The 18,005-nt window shown below is 42.7% G+C and overlaps 1 protein-coding gene across 1 annotated transcript in view; it reads right to left on the reverse strand.

The window, feature by feature from the left end:
• LOC126355813 (protein Skeletor, isoforms B/C) overlaps positions 1-18,005 on the reverse strand; it is a 647,689-nt gene that overhangs the window by 184,376 nt on the left and 445,308 nt on the right. The window lies entirely within an intron of this gene.

The following is an 18,005-nucleotide window of genomic DNA, read 5'->3' on the forward strand; positions in this document are numbered from 1 at the left end:
AGCAAGAGCGGAAGGAAAAAGACGGGGAGGAGATGGTAGTTTAGGGTGGGGCAGGCAGAGCCAGCGTGTCCAGGAGGAGCGCAGCTTCGGTGTCCACTGGGAGAGGAACAGAGCGGGGTGCGAAACACTCTGGAGGGAACATCGACCCGCCGGTGGCAGAGCGATTTTCACAGACGAGCGAGTCGATTCACGGGCACACGGCCGCGCTGATGGGGAAGGGACGCGGCCGGGAGGATAACCAAGGCTAAAGTCCGAAGAGGCAGGAGCAAAAATGTGTTTTTACGGGAGTTCTGCTCTTCCCGATCGGTGGCTGTCTGTTTCTCTCGGTGCCTGCCGCAGTGAAGCTCTTCGATCGACAGCCGGTTATCAGAGTGAGTGGGGGGAATGACTGCTTATTCCGTCAAGTTCTTAAGAAGCAAGAAGTGTGAAACGCCGAGGAACAAATTAACGAAGTGAAGACACAAGTAGCAAATACAGGGGTACAGATCACCATTGAGAGAAAACTGAATTTATACAAACATCACGTCACCATCGGGAGTACTAAAGGTATGAGGCCGACCTGGGTGGTCGAGCGGTTCTAGGCGCTACAGTCTGGAACCACGCGACCGCTACTAAAGGTATGAGGAAGCGGTATGAAACGGACGGAGTATGTAACTGTTCCGTATGGAAGACATAGTGATAGACATCCCTGGGGTTGTGAAGCAGATGAACAGGTTGAAAATAAATAAATCGCCAGGTACTGATGGGATTCCAATGCGGTTTTACAGAGGTTACTCTACTGCATTGGCTCCTTACTTAGCTTGCATTTATCGCGAATCTCTTGCCCAACGTAAAGTCCCGAGTGACTGCAAAAAATCGAAGGGTGACGCCTCTGTATAAGAAGGGTAGAAGAACGGATCCTCAAAATTACAAACCAATATCCTTAACATCGGTTGGTTGCAGTATTCTCGAACATATTCTCAGTTCGAATATAATGAATTTCCTTGAGACAGAGAAGTTGCTGTCCATGCATCAGCACGGCTTTAGAAAGTATCGCTCCTGCGAAACGCAACTCGCCCTTTTTTCACATGATATCTTGCGAACCATTGATGAAGGGTATCAGACGGATGCCATATTCCATGACTTCCGGAAAGCGTTTGACTCGGTGCCCCACTGCAAACTCCTAACTAAGGTACGAGCATATAGGATTAGTTCCCAAGTATGTGAGTGGCTCGAAAACTTCTTTAGTAATAGAACCCAGTACGTTGTCTTCGATGGTGAGTGTTCATCGGAGGTGAGGGTATCATCTGGAGTGCCCCAGGAAAGTGTGATAGGTCCGCTGTTGTTTTCTATCTACATAAATGATCTTTTGGATAGGGTGGATAGCAATGTGCGGCTGTTTTTGCTGATGATGCTGTGGTGTACGGGAAGGTGTCGTCGTTGAGTGACTATAGGAGGATGCAAGATGACTTGAACAGGATTTGTGATTGGTGTAAAGAATGGCAGCTAACTCTAAATATAGATAAATGTAAATCAATGCAGATGAATAGCAAAAGGAATACTGTAATGGTTGAATACTCCATTAGTAGTATAGCGCTTGACACAGTCACGTCGATTAAATATTTGGGCGTAACATTGCAGAGAGATATGAGGAGGGACAAGCATTTAATGGCAGTTGTGGGGAAGGCGGATAGCCGTCTCCGGTTCATTGGTAGAATTTTGGGAAGATGTTGTTCGTCTGTAAAGGAGACCGCTTATAAAATACTAATGCGACCTATTTTTGAGTGCTGGTCGAGCGTTTGGGATCCCTATCAGGTCGGATTGAGGGAGGACATAGAAGCAGTTCAGAGGCGGGTTGCTAGTTTTGTTACTGGTGGGTTTGATCATCAGGCGAGCGTTAAGGAAATGCTTCAGGAATTCGGGTGGGTGTCTCTAGAGGAAAGGAGGGGTTCTTTCCGTGAATCGCTACTGAGGAAATTTAGAGAACCAGCATTTGAGGCTGACTGCAGTACAGGTTTACTGCCGCCAACTTAGATTTCGCAGAAAAACCACAAAGATGAGATAAAGGAGATAGGCTCGTACAGAGGCATATTGGCAGTCATTTTTCCCTCGTTCTGGTTGGAAATGGAACAGGGAGAGAAGATGCTAGTTGTGGTAAGAGGTACCCTCCACCACGCACCGTATGGTGGATTGCGGAGTATGTATGTAGACGTAGAATAAATGTCAGGATTCAGGTGTATATAAGATCAAATGTGATGCCTGCTGTAAACAAAACATAGGGGAGACTGGTAGGAACTTTGAAACTAAATTCAAGGAGAACACCTACTCTCAAAACAAAACGGCGTTTGAGGCGCATATGGCTGCCTTAAAGCACTCAGAAACTAACATTGAACAAAGAAATCCTACATAGAGGTCATAAGTTTCTTAACATATCAGAAGAAGTTGAAATATACACGCACAAAAAGAAAGACCCGGATTTGATCCTCAACGAGCAAAGCGAGTTTAATCATAATGCCCATTTTACTATTTATGACGGCTTACTGAAATGATCACAGTTGCGTATAGAAATCCAAGCCGAAGGATGAGAGACGGTGTACGGGGGAGCAGCTGGAAGAAGCGTGCAGCACCTGGCGTCGTTGATGGGGCCATCCTCCACGGCCCTCTTACCCACGGCGATGGACGTCAAACGACTGAACAAATCCCAGCACCAACACCGAAATAGCGGGAACCACGGAAGCAGACCATGGAAGAAAAAAGTCTACACCAGCGCCACGGATATATAAATCGCCCTTTGTTTTCGATGGTACACAAACGATAATGTTATTATATATTTAAAATTTTGACAAGTACAGATTTTAACCTTGATAACTATAGATATCAACTAAGTATTTTTAGAGATAAAAGCAAATTAGAAAAACCTACTTAATACAGTATGTGCATATGTGATGTAACAAATGTACCAGACGCCAACTGTCGGAAAGAGTTTTATAATTAGCAAAGGACTTGGAAGAGCAGTTGAACGGAATGGATAGTGTCTTGAAAGGAGGATATAAGACGAACATCAACAAAAACAAAACAAGGATAATGGAATGTACTCGACTTAAGTCTGGTGACGCTGAAGAAATTAGATTAGGAGATGAGACACTTAAAGTAGTAAAGGAGTTTTTCTACTTGGGGAGCAAAATAACGGATGATGGTCGAAGTAGAGAGGATATAAAATGTAGGCTGGCAATGGCGACGAAAGCGTTTCTGAACATGAGAAATTTGCTAACATCGAGTATAGATTTAAGTGTCAGGAAGTCGTTTCTGAAAGTATTTGTATGGAGTATAACCATGTATGGAAGTGAAACACGGACGATAAATAGTTTGGACAAGAAGAGAATACTGAAGCATTCGAAATGTGGTGCTACAGAAGAATGCTGAAGATTAGATGTTACAAAATTTGCTTGACTCCCCATGCTGTCCATAGTTTCGTAAGTAAGCGTCTCTGTAGTATAGATGTATCGCCACAATTTTAGGTATTAGTGTTAATACTAGGTATCGTATCGAATCTGCTATTGGAACATTCCCATTCAGATTTTCAGTCCGTGATGTTCCCGAACATTTTAAGGTGCCACCTGTACAAATGGTTGAAATGGCTCTGACTTAACTGCTGTGGTCATCAGTCCCATAGAACTTAGAACTACTTAAACCTAACTAACCTAAGGACATCACACACATCCATGCCCGAGGCAGGATTCGAACCTGCGACCGTAGCAGTCGCGCGGTTCCAGACTGAAGCGCCTAGAGCCGACGGCTACTCCGGCCGGACCACCTGTACAGTGGCATTTCCGATCAACCAATTTTGCACCGTGGTACTTGCGACGAGATGTTTCCCTTGATAGTCCAAAAAGTCTAGCTAAAATATCTATGGTCGAAAACACCAAGTTGACGTGACAGGTGGGCAAGGCCACGACACCTCTGCGAGGCGGTGGTAGAGGTCCCACCAGTGAAAGAGTCGCGAGGTCCCGTTTTGCACGCGATGTGATCTCTGGCCGCTGTAGGCCTACACCGGCGCACCGGCCTGCTCCCATTGTCCGGCCCCCACGGCGACCGGCGCTCCTGTGTGGGCGCGGCCGCCCGCCACTACAATCGCCGGCCTCTTCCATTGTCGACGCAGCGTCGAAAAACCGCCCACGCGCTCTCCCGCTGTCGCCCGCTCTTTTATTCCTCCTGCACGGCCGCCTCCCTTCCGGCCCGGCTTTGTGATCGTTTCTTTGATAATGAGCCGTGCCGCTTGCAGCACTCGGCGATCGAGGAGCGTGCTAATCTCGTGTTGCCAGGCACAACGCAGCGTAAAACAATGGATCAGTTGCGGGAATCAGCTGATGCCGACACAAAGGGTTTGATAGGCGGGGTGACAGAGGTGGAGCGTACTCACACACACACACACACACATACACACACACACATACACACATAGGCGAAGGACAGCTTTCGCGCTGAAGCTGTGGTTTCACCACCGATCCTATGGCATTCAGTTTGGTTAGGCCGTATTACACTATCATATTTCTCTGACAAAGAAATATGATCAAATATTCGTTAACCATATTTGAAGTGGCTCTAAATTGGGGTATTAAACTGTCGTCATATTTTTCGTCAAATTTCAGTATGGCAGACAACGTGTTGCACTACTGGCCATTAAAATTGCCACACCACGAAGATGGCGTGCTACAGACGCGAAATTTAACCGACAGGAAGAAGAGGCTGTGATATGCAAACTATTAGCTTGTCAGAGCATTGACACAAGTTTGGCGCTTGTGTGGACACCTACAACCTGCTGACATGAGGAAACTTTCCAAGCGATTTCTCATACACAAACAGCAGTTGATCGGCGTTGCCCGGTGAAACGTTGTTGTGATGCCTCGTGTAAGGAGGAGAAATGCGTACCATCACGTTTCCGACTTTGATATAGGTCGGATTGTACCCTATCGCGATTGCGGTTTATCATATCGCGATATTGCTGCTCGTGTTAGTCGAGATCCATGGACTGTTAGCAGAATATGGAATCGGTGGGTTCAGGAGGGTAATACGGAACGCCGTGCTGGATCCCAACGGTCTCGTATCACTAGCAGTCGAGATGACAGGCATCTTGTCCGCATGGCTGTAACGGATGGTGCAGCCACGTCTCGAGCCCTGAGTCAACAGATGGGGACGTTTGCAAGACAACAACCATCTCCACGAACACTTCGACGACGTTTGCAGCAGCATGGGCTATCAGATCGGAGACCATGGCTCCGGTTACCCTTGACGCTGCATCACAGACAGGAGCGCCTGCAGTGGTGTACCCAACGACGAACCTGGGTGCACGAATGGCAAAACGGCGTTTTTTTCGAATGAATCCAGGTTCTGTTTACAGCACCACGATGGTCGCATCCGTGTTTGGCGACATCGCGGTGAACGCACATTGGAAGCGTGTATTCGTCATCGTCATACTGGCGTATCACCCGGCGTGATGGTGTGGAGTGCCATTGGTTACAGGTCTCGGTCACCTCTTGTTCGCATTGACGGCACTTTGAACAGTGGACGTTACATTTCAGATGTGTTACGACCCGTTGCTCTACCCTTCATTTGATCCCTGCGAAACCCCATATTTCAGCAGGATAATGCACGACCGCATGGTGCAGGTCCTGTACGGGCCTTTCTGGATACAGAAAATGTTCGACTGCTGCCCTGGCCAGCACATTCTCCAGATCTGTCACCAATTGAAAACGTCTGGTCAATGGTGGCCGAGCAAGTGGCTCATCACAATACGCCAGTCACTACTCTTGATGAACTGTGGTATCGTGTTGAAGCTGCATGGACAGCTGTACCTGCACACGCCATCCAAGCTCTGTTTTACTCAATGCCCAGGCGTATCAAGGCCGTTGTTACGGCCAGAGGTGGTTGTTCTGGGTACTGATTCCTCATGATCTATGCACCCACATTCCGTGAAAATGTAATCACGTGTCAGTTCTAGTATAATATATTTGTCCAATGAATACCCGTGTAGCTTCTGCATTTCCTCTTGGTGTAACAATTTTAGTGGCCAGTAGTGTAATATGCGCTGTGGTTGCTAGTACCACAATTGCATTGTGTTTGTATGTGGAAGACAAGTGGCGGAAGAAAAGGAAACATACTTATATGAAGCCCCAGGTATTACATCGAGATAATAAAAGCATTCAGCAAAATTTGTTATGAGACCAGCAAGTGGAGGAACTCAAGTCTTAATACATAAAGTACTTACGAAAGGATGAGAGTGTATTCCAGCATTTGCTCAGTAAAGTGGCTTCTCATATTACAAAATAGAATACTCTCTTGAGAAATGCTATGTGTGTGGAAGACAGTGACACTGCGATTTCTTAACACATGTGAGCACTAGTCTAATTTAGAACACAGCACTTGAATATCATATTGCACATTAACCACAATAATTCCAGAAACGAGTGAAGCGATATAACAAGCACTGGACGAGGAATATGTGAAAGTAAATAAATATTTAGCACACTAATGGGCTGTAAGGACTATTTTAAATTTTGAATAATTTAATTAATGGAATTAGTGCTCCAACAAGTATACAATTAATAAAAGTAGGAAACAGATGAAGCGCTTTTTAACTTGTGGCATCCAAAGTTCGAAAATAGATAATGTAGAACGGAAAGCTAAGAAAGAATTTTTTGTAATAGTGTGATCACATCCTCTATTCCGGCTTGCTAAAAAGCTACCTAGATGTTTCCAGATGTAGAGGTAGCTGTAGCTGTGATTGTGGACATCACATCGCCTGCAGCATATTCCACCTGTCCATCAACACAATTAATTGCACTCAATGTGCTCCTTGCTCACCCCCCACCCTAGTCGAAGCAAATTTATTAAAAAAAGAGTCGAAGGAATAAACCACCTTGAAGCCATATTTACATACACACTACAGAGAGGTCAAATAGCTGAAGCGACGCCAGCGCTCGAAGCAGTTACGTTTCGCATTGCAGTGAACAGAAGACGAACGACTTTTATGATCAAATCTACGGCGAGGCCGTAGATTTGATCATATTTATTTGACGACAGGCAAGATTTGACTAAGCTCCACATTACAACATCAAATTTCTTTGACATAAATATTTGACATATGAACTTTGACAAAGATATATGATAGTGTAATACTGGCCAAACGCGATTGATCTTGCGTCGCCTACGTGTCACGTGACGAGTTTCTCAGTATGCGCGCAACGTCAGTTCCTGTCGTTACACATTATGCAATGTAATGTCAAGATCATTTTAACACCAGATCTCATTCATCTAGCACCCCTGCTATACCCATCTATTAAACGAAGTCATTTTCTAACTTCTTGTCTATCTGAAGAACACATTTAAAAAACTGCGAAGAGCTGCTGTTCGGGGTTCCTTACATAATCTACGATTCCTGACGATGACATAAACACGAAAAACGCTTCTGAACCCTAGTGGCCACTTTGGCGCAGAGAAATGCAACTCTAATCATTTACGTACCCACTAGTGGTTTGCATACGTACTAAGTTACATCTTCGAGTTGTTTCGCTCTTATTGTCAATCGTTGTAAAACCTATCTGCAACCTTGACTTGAAATAATATATTTAATATGATGAGACTTCTCATTAAGGCGCATCCCATTGAGTCACAGAGGCAATTGGCAATTAAAAGACTACCTGGGTGTAGTGATATGAAATGGAATGATCACATAGGGTCAGTCGTGGATAAAACAGGTGGTAGGCTTCTGTTTATTAGTAGAATACTGGTGAAGTGCAATCACTCTACAAAGGAGATTGCTTGCAATTCACCCGTGCGACCCACCCTAGAATATTGCTGGAATGAGTGGGACTCGTACCGAGTAGGACTAACAGGGATACTGAAGGTAATACAGAGAAGGGCAGCACTAGTGGTCAGAGGTTTTTCGACCGGTGGGAGAATGTTACAGAGATCGTGAAGAAACTGAACTGGAATACTCTATCCTGGAAAGCCTACTTAAAAAGTCACAGCATCCGACTTTAAATGATTTCGCATAATGATTGTGAGGATAAGATGACAACAAGTACGGAACAAACAGAGGAATTTAAAGAGTCATTCTTGCCGCGCTCCATACGTGATGGGACGGGAAGAAACCGTAATAACTGGTACATTGGGACGTAGCCTCTGCCATGCACTTCGCAGTGTAAATGTAGAAATTCATGTAGATGCCTGTATTCGTATGCCCTGATGCTAATTTCGGAGTTCGTGATACATCTGAAAATGTAGTATACAGCGTTATACGTACAACGATAGTCATGGAGATACGTCGACACCACCTTGGTTTTCGGATGAACTTATACTAGAAATACGCCAAAAAACAAAATGAAATAGGAGAAATTAATCTTATTAATTGACTCTTTTCAGTGTTATGTTAACACTTTCTAACATCAGCTTAGATTTTTCGAAAAATGGAGCGTGAGGAAAGCACAAGTCTCGGAAAAGAACCTCACAAAATTGTCAGCAGTTACTTCCTAGGAATGCATAGATCTGTTCTGCATCTCCGAGTGCGAAGCAGTTGCTCTCGTGAACAACCGAACTGAGGGGGGTTATCCCATTCGGCTCTACTACGTCGTAATTTCAACCACAACTATATCGAACCACCCTTACAAGTTAGTTCTGCTCGTTTCTTGATTCGCCAGCTTAGTACATATTTCCCGGATTAGGCTGCCGTTTGTACGTCAGTAATTTTGCAGGAGCGCCGTAGGTAAGGCTTAGCTTCAACTTCGCCTTGCACTGCTCCAATTACAGAACGTAATATTCTGTCTGTCTCTCTCTCTCTCGCGCGCTCTCTCTCTCTCTCTCCCTCCTAGTTTCGGTTCCCACCTAGCAATAGCCATCTTAACTTTCCGGATTCTCGTTTAATCGACGGCCGTTGTTAGGAAAGTAAAGACACAAATCCCCCAAAAAGGTAAGAATTTTTTCTTGTAGTGGGAAGCAGTGCCATTTCCTCGTTTCTGTTTGACGTCCAATATCCACGAGGGTTCACTTGTGACACTGATATACTTGTCAAGCGACTTCGAAGCAGCCATTTCGAAAGTAGGAGTGGAGGTCGATGCGTTGCCATGTTTCACTGACGAACAAACTTCAGCCAGAACGTACGCGGTGTACACATATAACACAAAGTGCTTCTGTACTGCATACGCTTCTCTATAAATTCCGAATCCCAGGTCATTTGCAGAATTAAGAGATTAAGAACAGTTAATGGTGTCGGTCAACGAACTGTCCCGTATGCATACAACTCTTTAAAGTGTTTTTGAAGATGATCAAGAATGGCTTGCATTACACGAAGGTGAGGGGCCGTGTTAATGATAGTGTAAGAGGCACGAGCTTCGAACAAATATTTTGATGCTATGCCAAGTGTCACATTGGTTAACTTTGTTGAGCAAGTTCAAGGAATACTTATCAGAAGATTTTAAATGGTAAATACAGAGACGTGCAAGAAGAGGTGTAGAGCACTCAAAAAACGAGGTGTTCAATAAAATCTGAAATTCTCAATTTTTTGCACTTGTGCTTCGTCTACGACTTCACTGAAATACGAGGTGCTATCCAAAAGTACCCGAAATCTGAATTTCGGGCGCAGATAGTTTCCGGTACACTGAAGTATCGCTAGGTTTCTCCCCACACATCATTCTTGATTCTGTGTCGAGAGTGATTGTGAGCTGAGGTGTTTGGTGAGTTGCTGGTGAGCATATTTCCATTGTCGCTTTTCCGTGATCTTGTTGTTCTGCGATGTCTGACCTGGAAGAGCAGCACACCAGAGAAAAGTTCGCTTTAAACTTGGATGAAACCGCTGCAGAAACACGCCAGATGTTGAAGCAAGCCTTTGGAGACAACACCTTAGGTCAGACTCAGAGTTAGAACTGCTATAAACGTTTCAGAAATGGACGAACGTCGACGGCCGTCAGTTGGCACCACATCACAAATGAGAGACCTGTTTCAGTAAGGTCGTAGACAAGCCGTCAAAGAGCTCTGCGACACCTCGGGAATAAGTTATGGTACATGTGAATGTATTCTATCACAAGAATTGATCACGAGAGGGATGTGACGAAGTTTGTCCGACTACTTGTAGGGAAGCAGCCTACTCACGCCGTATAAAATTCACAGCATTCTTTGCATTGTGTGCCACCAGTCCACTGTAACTAGCTCTGACGTCATAAATGTTGCGCAATACTTTAAAATGAAGTAAATAACCTGAAACGTTTCTAGAATGTCAGGAGTAATACTAAACCAATATGTGTTGAATATCAGTTCAATATCTTTAACCACTTTCGAAATTTGGACGTTTTTCTGTAAAAGTCATTGGCGCAACAGAAAAGAGCTAGAAACTTAATAATTTAAATTTAGATTCCTTTTGCATAATTATTTAGTGGAAATAGTATTCTGGGTCACACAAATTAAATTTTAGTTGAAATTCATGGTTGTCTGGTTTTTGTCTTAAAAATTAAGGAAGCAAGATAGATTAAGTAGGCGAATAAATAAAGCTAGGATGTTTAAATTTAAGTAGAAGGGAGATACGCTACAATCATAAAGATGTGAGAAGTTTCAACTGAATAACTATAAAACTATAGCGATAGCTATCTCCAAAGGGCAAGTTCAGAGCTCGTCTACTGCGTGTAGTGTAATTAAATTAATTCTCTCGCCCAAAATATTGGACTTAGCCACGTCAGACTTTTATTACGATTACTTACGTGTGTGCTGATTGCACATTTAAATTGAGAGCTTCATTGGCCATCAGCAAAGGAAGCAATGATTTTTCGATAACTTAAAGTGGTGCATTACTAGCCCAGCAGCTAGTCGGGACAGCGAATTTAATCAAGCGTTCCCTTAGCCGTCCACACCGCGGCTTTATATACAAGAACGCTGCGCGAGGAAAATAAGGCCCCAGTTACTGATGGGCTAAACTGCGATTTTCCGATATCAGTGATTTCTGTGAATGCTATTTTTCAGTATCTGCTATTCTTAACTGTGATTGGTCGCAGTTAAGGAACGTAGGTCGCGTATCCCTCCGCCACTGCTATTTCTGCCATTTCTGCTACTTCCGCGATTTCTGTGACTTCTGCTACTTCTGCGATTTCTGCTACTTTTGCGACTTCTGCTACTTCTGCGACTTCTGCTACTTCTGCTACTTCTGCGATTTCTGTGACTCCTGCGATTTCTGCAACTTACCACCGTATGAAAAAGTTACATCTGCCCACACAGAAAATTGCATCTCAACAAACCTGTTATTCGTAAGTAAGTTTTACGTATGTTGTCCCGTTGGCTTTAATTATGTATTAAAGAAACAACTGTGAAAATATTAATAGTGTAATTAATATGTAAGTAGCCATACAGTAGCGTAATAGTTCGTGTTTAGAAAATGAATTCTAACATATTGTTGTGTTCACAGGTACCCGAACTACATTTCAGTCACTCAGTAAATTGATAACACTGCGTCTTTAGACCGTTTTCGTCAACCGAGAGGTTAGTTTCTAAGTGTTTCGATGGACTTAATTACTTCAGTGAGATCGTTCTTGCAAATGTGAAATATACCCCATTGAGTGGCTTTCATTACAGCAAATATTAGCAATCCACTGTCAAATATATTGCATGTAATTAGTGACAGCAAAAATTGTGTAATAATCCTTGTGATTTTGCAGACACAGTTCTGACTCTTGATTACTGGTTGCTGTTCGTATCTATCCACATCAAGGCTGTTGAGAAAGACTCTTGAAGATTCAAGACACCTCTTAGAGGATTTTGCAGTTTAAAAGTGACACAATTGTGAAATAAGTGTGCAGCTGAGTGATTAAACTGTGTTTTATTGAAGTTGTTATGCGATTTCAAAAGAATAATTAATGTTAAATACAGTGAGTGAATAATGAAAATCTCATTTTCCACATGTTTAAGCCGTCCTACACCTGTAATTTTTCGCCACTTATTTACTGGTAAACACTAGTTGGAGAGTGACATGCCGCACCCCCCCCCCCCCCCCCCCCTTCTCCACAACCTTGGTGTGACACTGAACTGTAACATATCACGAAGTCTACAATATGCATTTTGAGGCTGTTGATATGAAAGTGGGAAGTACAGATCTTCCAGTTAAATCAGGAATAGCTTAAGTGCAGTACTTGAAAATAACACAGGAAAAGCTTACTTATGTAGGTGGTTGTAGTGTCGGCAAAAAGTTCGTGTGTGTGAAGTTGCCACGTAGAACACCAGGTGCAAAACTTTTATCCCGAGTCTTGAACTGTGCCGGAATAAAAGTGAGGCATTCATATGACTCAATAATGCTGTTTTCATTTCACTGCACTTATACAGATGTCTCAGCTCTATTGTGTTAACATTGCAAAGTCCTGTAGGCATGTGGAGTATTAACCAAAATTGTCATGTTGGAAGCAGAATCACATTTGTTGCGTTACTTGATATTTTCAGGAGAATAACTAATATAATACATTCAGAGTCACAGCTGTGTTTGACCAACCATAACTGATGGTGAATGTGCATGTCGTCATATAATTTGAAGGGCTTATTTCAATAGTGGTACAAGTCCATTACCTCCTCTTTTCTGTCTATAATGTTTCTGAAATTAATAATCCAAACAAACATTAATAAAGGTTCATTTCTAGCAAGAATCCATATGCTTGAATATTTCTTTTATCTCAACTGTAGATTTTTCAGCGCTCATTTAACTTTACGACTCCGTATCTCAAAATGAACAAAAATGGACTTGTACCACTATTGAAATAAGCCCTTCATATGCGCACACAGAACACCGATCTCGTGAGGCACTAGGCTCTCATAACGAAGTACGTACGTCGTTCAACAGATGGCACTAGGAAAAGAATGTCAACTGCGCTTTTTAGTTGCTACTTGTGACTCTTAGTTGCGATTTGTCACGGAAATCGCAGTTTGACTCGGTAGCGAATAGCGTAGTGTGAGCTTTGCTCAACAGATGGCACTGCTAACCTCGCTTTTTAGTTGCTACTTGCGACTCTTAGTTGCGATTTGGCACTGAAATCGCAGAAAGCAGTATGGAATTCGGCCAACAGATGGCTCACTGCGTTTAATGTGAAATGCTACTTGCGACTGCAAACTGTGACTGAAATCGCAGTTAGATTTTGTAAAGTTGTTATTGTGATATCTGTGACTTCTCAATCACTATGATTTCTAACAGATACGCTATTTCCTGCCCACCACTAGCCCCAGTTCTCTCCAGACGCTGATCAGCGCACCACCTGTGCCGGGAGTTGCTATAAACAGCCTCGGATGCCGTAATAAGTTACTCAGGATACGCGTAACCATGAAATCATTTTCGAGTGAAGTGTTAATTCTGGGATGACTTTAATGATCTACCTTCAGTTTGCGTATGTCGTATTTTCACGTGCCGCCGCGGGACAGACATTCTACCATTATTTGGCGTGGCGTTTGATGAACATTATCATCAAATTATGGCGAGCATTCACTTAAACATTTAATTGGAACAGTTATTGTTGCATCAGCGCATTAGACTCTGAACTGCTCTGGTAGTTGGATTGTGTGGATTCTTTTTGGTCTGTGACTTTCAGAATATAGCGAACATTTTTGAAAGAATCGTTTTTGATTATGAATCCCAAACACTATCCTAATTCCTCAGAGCTGTAAGCTGTAAGCTGTGGTTTTAAGTTTATTTCTCAGTTGAAGTGGGCACTAGGAATTCTAATTACAGGCTTCACGTTTTGCTAATCACTTTCTGATTGCCAATATTGTAGTTAGAGAGCCAGTGTTGAGAACGGCAAACAACAGCATTAAATAAATCATAGGAACATTTAATAACAACAAAATTTCCACCCGCAGCCCCACATATGGTGCATCGTTGGGAAAGACATTTCCACACTACGTTTCATTCAACAATTATTTCCACCCGCCGCCCCACATACCGCTACAAGGAGACCAGAAGCAACATAGTGTGGAAACCTGCTTCAGGATGACCAGCGCTCTTTCAGAGGTTGTTAGCGATGATAAATTCTGGTTTATGGCTACAAACATGAAACTAAACAGCATTCATCACAATAGAATACTCGTTGTTCACCGGAGGAAAGCAAGTGAAGAGAAACATTAAGTCGTTGTTGATTTTTTTTGTATTGATTAGTTTGTTCGCAAATAGTTTGTCGCTCCTGGACTGATCGTAAAAAAGTGTTCTGTCGTAAGGTCCTAAGACATTTGAAGGAGGACAGGAGAAAACGTCTACAGAAGTGACCTACGACCGTCTGGGTACTCCATGACAACACACCACCCCGTATGGCCCGCGTTCTTCAGGAGCTTTCGACTAAAACAAGATGACGGTGGCCCTCCCCCCAAAGTGCTCACCAGAGTTACCTCCGTGTGACTTCTTGCTCAAGATGAAAATCGTGTTGAAGGGGCTGAGATACTGTATTTCAATGTAACTCTTGCTGTTAATTACTTTTGAATATATCTTGGGAGCAGACACTGATCAAAGTTATTACTAATGGTTACTGTTACTGTTACTGTTAGATGAACATGAGCCTCCTTCTGATGGTAAATCACTGCTAGATAACAGTGATTCACCACCAGAAGGATGCTCCTGCCCATTCACCATTTTGGTCTGAGGATGACCACAGGTGTGGTCGAAAGCGGTTACCAGAATAAATAAATTTGTGATCAAGACTGAATTTAAAAGTAACCATTAGTCTCGCTGTTCTGTGCTGAAAAATTGTCGTTGAAGAATATTTCCAACAGAAGCTTAAGCTATTACGTGATACCACTGAGTCGTGGACGCACATCCATATCGATTCTTTCGCTCGCGAAACTTCTTTGGGTTTTGTTATCTAGCTACAGCTTCTCCGGCGTTGCGGCGTCTCGGGTGAGATTTCAAATGGCTGTGAGCACTATGGGACTTAACATCTGAGGTCATCAGTCCCCTAGAACGTAGAACTACTTAAACCTAACTAACCTAAGGACAGCACATACACCCATGCCCGAGGCAGGATTCGAACCTGTGACCGTAGCGGTCGCTCGGTTCCAGACTGAAGCGCCTAGAACCGCACGGCCACACCGGCGGGCGGTGAGATTTAAACGCAGGCGTACGCTCTAGGGGTCTGTTGGTGAAGGCGTCTGTGTGGATCGCGACCTGAACTTGCTAGCCACGCAGGTTCTCTCGCCGCTTTTAAATGGCTGGTGTTTAACTTAGGCAGCATGCCTACGGCTTCTGGAGAGCCACCACTTCCCTCTGCCTTCGAGGTAGCGGGTCGTGCTTTGGAATTCGACTATTTCTTGCTACCGCTATTGGTGAATGTAGCCACATACACCTTCCTTAATTATCTTCGACCCGAGGCAGGAATAAAGGGTGAGCACCATGTCTTGTGTACGGTGAAGCGTCTACTGTGGTTCGTGAAAACCTGTGTGCTTTTGCTACTAAATATTGTTTGTTTTTCTTAGCGTAAGCTGCCGTTCCTTATATTACTGCCTTTATTTTGGCCGCCGCCCTTAACGAAGATGAGCATCTCAGTAAGCAGAAAGTGCCCGAGTTAAACGATGATTCGATTGTAGGGCGGCTTACATTTTACCTAGTTCTGTTGTGCGAGTACCTGATTTAAAAAGATCTGCTTCTGTCTGCACCATTGGTGCGAGTATTTTGTAGGTGTAGATATTTCTAATATTTTTAATTGTCAGTTATTTTTAAGTACTTGTGGGTGAAATAAGCTCAGTTATTTGATTTGCCTCAGTCAGGATTAAATGTCACATGTCGCAAGTACTTTATTTATTTATTTGCGTTATTGATCTTCTGACTGGTTTGATGTGGACCACCAGGAATTCCTCTCCTGTGCCATCCTTTTCATCTCAGAGTAGACTCGGAACTTACGTCATCAATTATGGATCTATTCCAATATCTGTTTTCCCCTACAGTTTTTACTCTGTACAGCTCCCTCTAGTACCACGGAAGTTATTCAGTGATGTCCCTTCGTTTTGCCAGTGTTTTCCACATATTCCTTTCCTCGCCGATTCTCCGGAGAAACTTTCATTCCTTACCTCATCAGTCCACCTAATATTCCACATCTCTAGTGCCTCGATTCAATTCGGTTCCGGTTTTCCCACAGTCCATATTTCACTACCGTACAATGCTGTGTTCCAGACGTACAGTCTCAGAAATTTCTTCCTCAAATAAAGGCCTGTGACTGTTACTAATAGACTTCTCTTGGCTATGAATGCCCTTTTTGACAGTGCTGGTCTGCTTTTTATGTCCTCCTTTGCTCCGTCCGTCATGGGTTATCATGCTGCCAAGGTAGCATAATTGCTTACCTTCATCTACTTCGTGACCATCAATCCTGATGTTTAGTTTGTCTCTGGTCTCGCTTCTACTGTTGCTCATTACTTTCGCCTTCCTCCTGTGTACTCTCAGTCTGTGTACTCATTAGACTGTTCATTCCATTCGAGAGACCCTGTAATTCTTCTTCACTTTCCCTGAGGGTTGCAATGTCCTCAGCGAATCTTATCATTGATATACTTTCGCCATCAATTTTAACTCTAATGTTGAAGCTTTGTTTTATTATGTCATTGCTTCTTCGATGTATAGACTGAACAGCAGGGGTGAAAGATTACGTCCCCGTCTTACACCCAATATAATGCGAGAGTTTCGTTCTTTGACTTCCACTATTATTGTACATGCTGTATATCACTGTCTTCCCTATATCTTATCCCTAGTTTTTCAGAATTCCGAAAATATTTTACTATTTGATGTAGTCGAACGCATTTTCCAGGTCAACAAATCCTATGAAAGCGTCTTGATTATTCTTCATTCTTGCTTCCATTATCAATCGCAAGGTTTTTTCTGTTAACTTTCAGTATTTTCGGGTCAAAGAGACGGTTAAAAAAGGCTCAATTGACTGCCCTGATTCTATTTGCCATTTACTTGTTATTTTCATTTAATATGTATTCTGTGTGTGTGTGCTATAGAATCTGTATTAAATCGAATAATCGTTTGGGGCAAGCTCAAACTGGTTATCGTGTCTTGGCTAATGAATGTGTTTCATCTCTTTTATTGCTTTGACTTTGTCCTTGGTTGCTCTTGTGAACAAACGCTTAAGCTTATTGATTTTTCAGTGCTCTCTTTCTTATTTAAATGCAATGTAGGAAGTACATACTCTGCTATATTGATTTTTTCTTTAATTTTTGAAGGTTATTCATATTGTGGTTATTGGAATATTGATTTTCAAGTAGCCAAAGCAATTGTTAAAACCAATGAGTGCCTTTAGGTACGATTTTCTAATATTTATCAAGTTCAAAGATTTTGCTTTGTTATAAATTGAAAGAGGCGATTGTCTGAAATATTCAAAGGACAGTAATTTCAGGCTTTGCTAACTTATTGTGATGTTCACTTGAGCTTAAGTGTTCATCATTGTTTACGTTAAATTTGACATCTGTGGAAAATAAGTATTTCTCGTCAATGTTTGTGTTAAATCTGGCCTCTGTGGCGAATAAATACCTTGAAAATGATTATCTTTTTACTCCTCTGCACCATACCACTCCCAGATCCAATCTCTCTCTCATTTCAGTCATTTCTCAAATAATAATTTTAAGTGATAAATTTTGACAACTTTTGGATACAATCGCACAGGCACTCCTTTTGTTGCTCTGTATTGGTGATACACCAGCCAACATAATTCCATTAACCAAAATGCACAATTAATTGATGGTATGAACATGCAATGCCGTAACTTCCGTTCAGAAACACAGGCAAATTGCAAGTCTTTTTTCGTGACAGAGAGGTCACAGTTCATAATAATCGACGTGAAGTCATCTATTGCAACCAAAACTATAGCTAGGGTTTCCCAAGGAAGTGTCATAGGCCTTTTGCCATTCCTAACATATACATATAAAGGATTTAGGAGCAGTCCTTCAGATTGTTAACAGATGACTGTGTGGTTTGTCGTCTAGTATAATCATCAGAAGATCAAAATAACTTATTAAAGTGATTTGGACAAGGTACCTGCATG

Source organism: Schistocerca gregaria, chromosome 3 (genome assembly GCF_023897955.1).
Source record: "Schistocerca gregaria isolate iqSchGreg1 chromosome 3, iqSchGreg1.2, whole genome shotgun sequence".
Classification (NCBI taxonomy): Eukaryota; Metazoa; Arthropoda; class Insecta; order Orthoptera; family Acrididae; genus Schistocerca; species Schistocerca gregaria.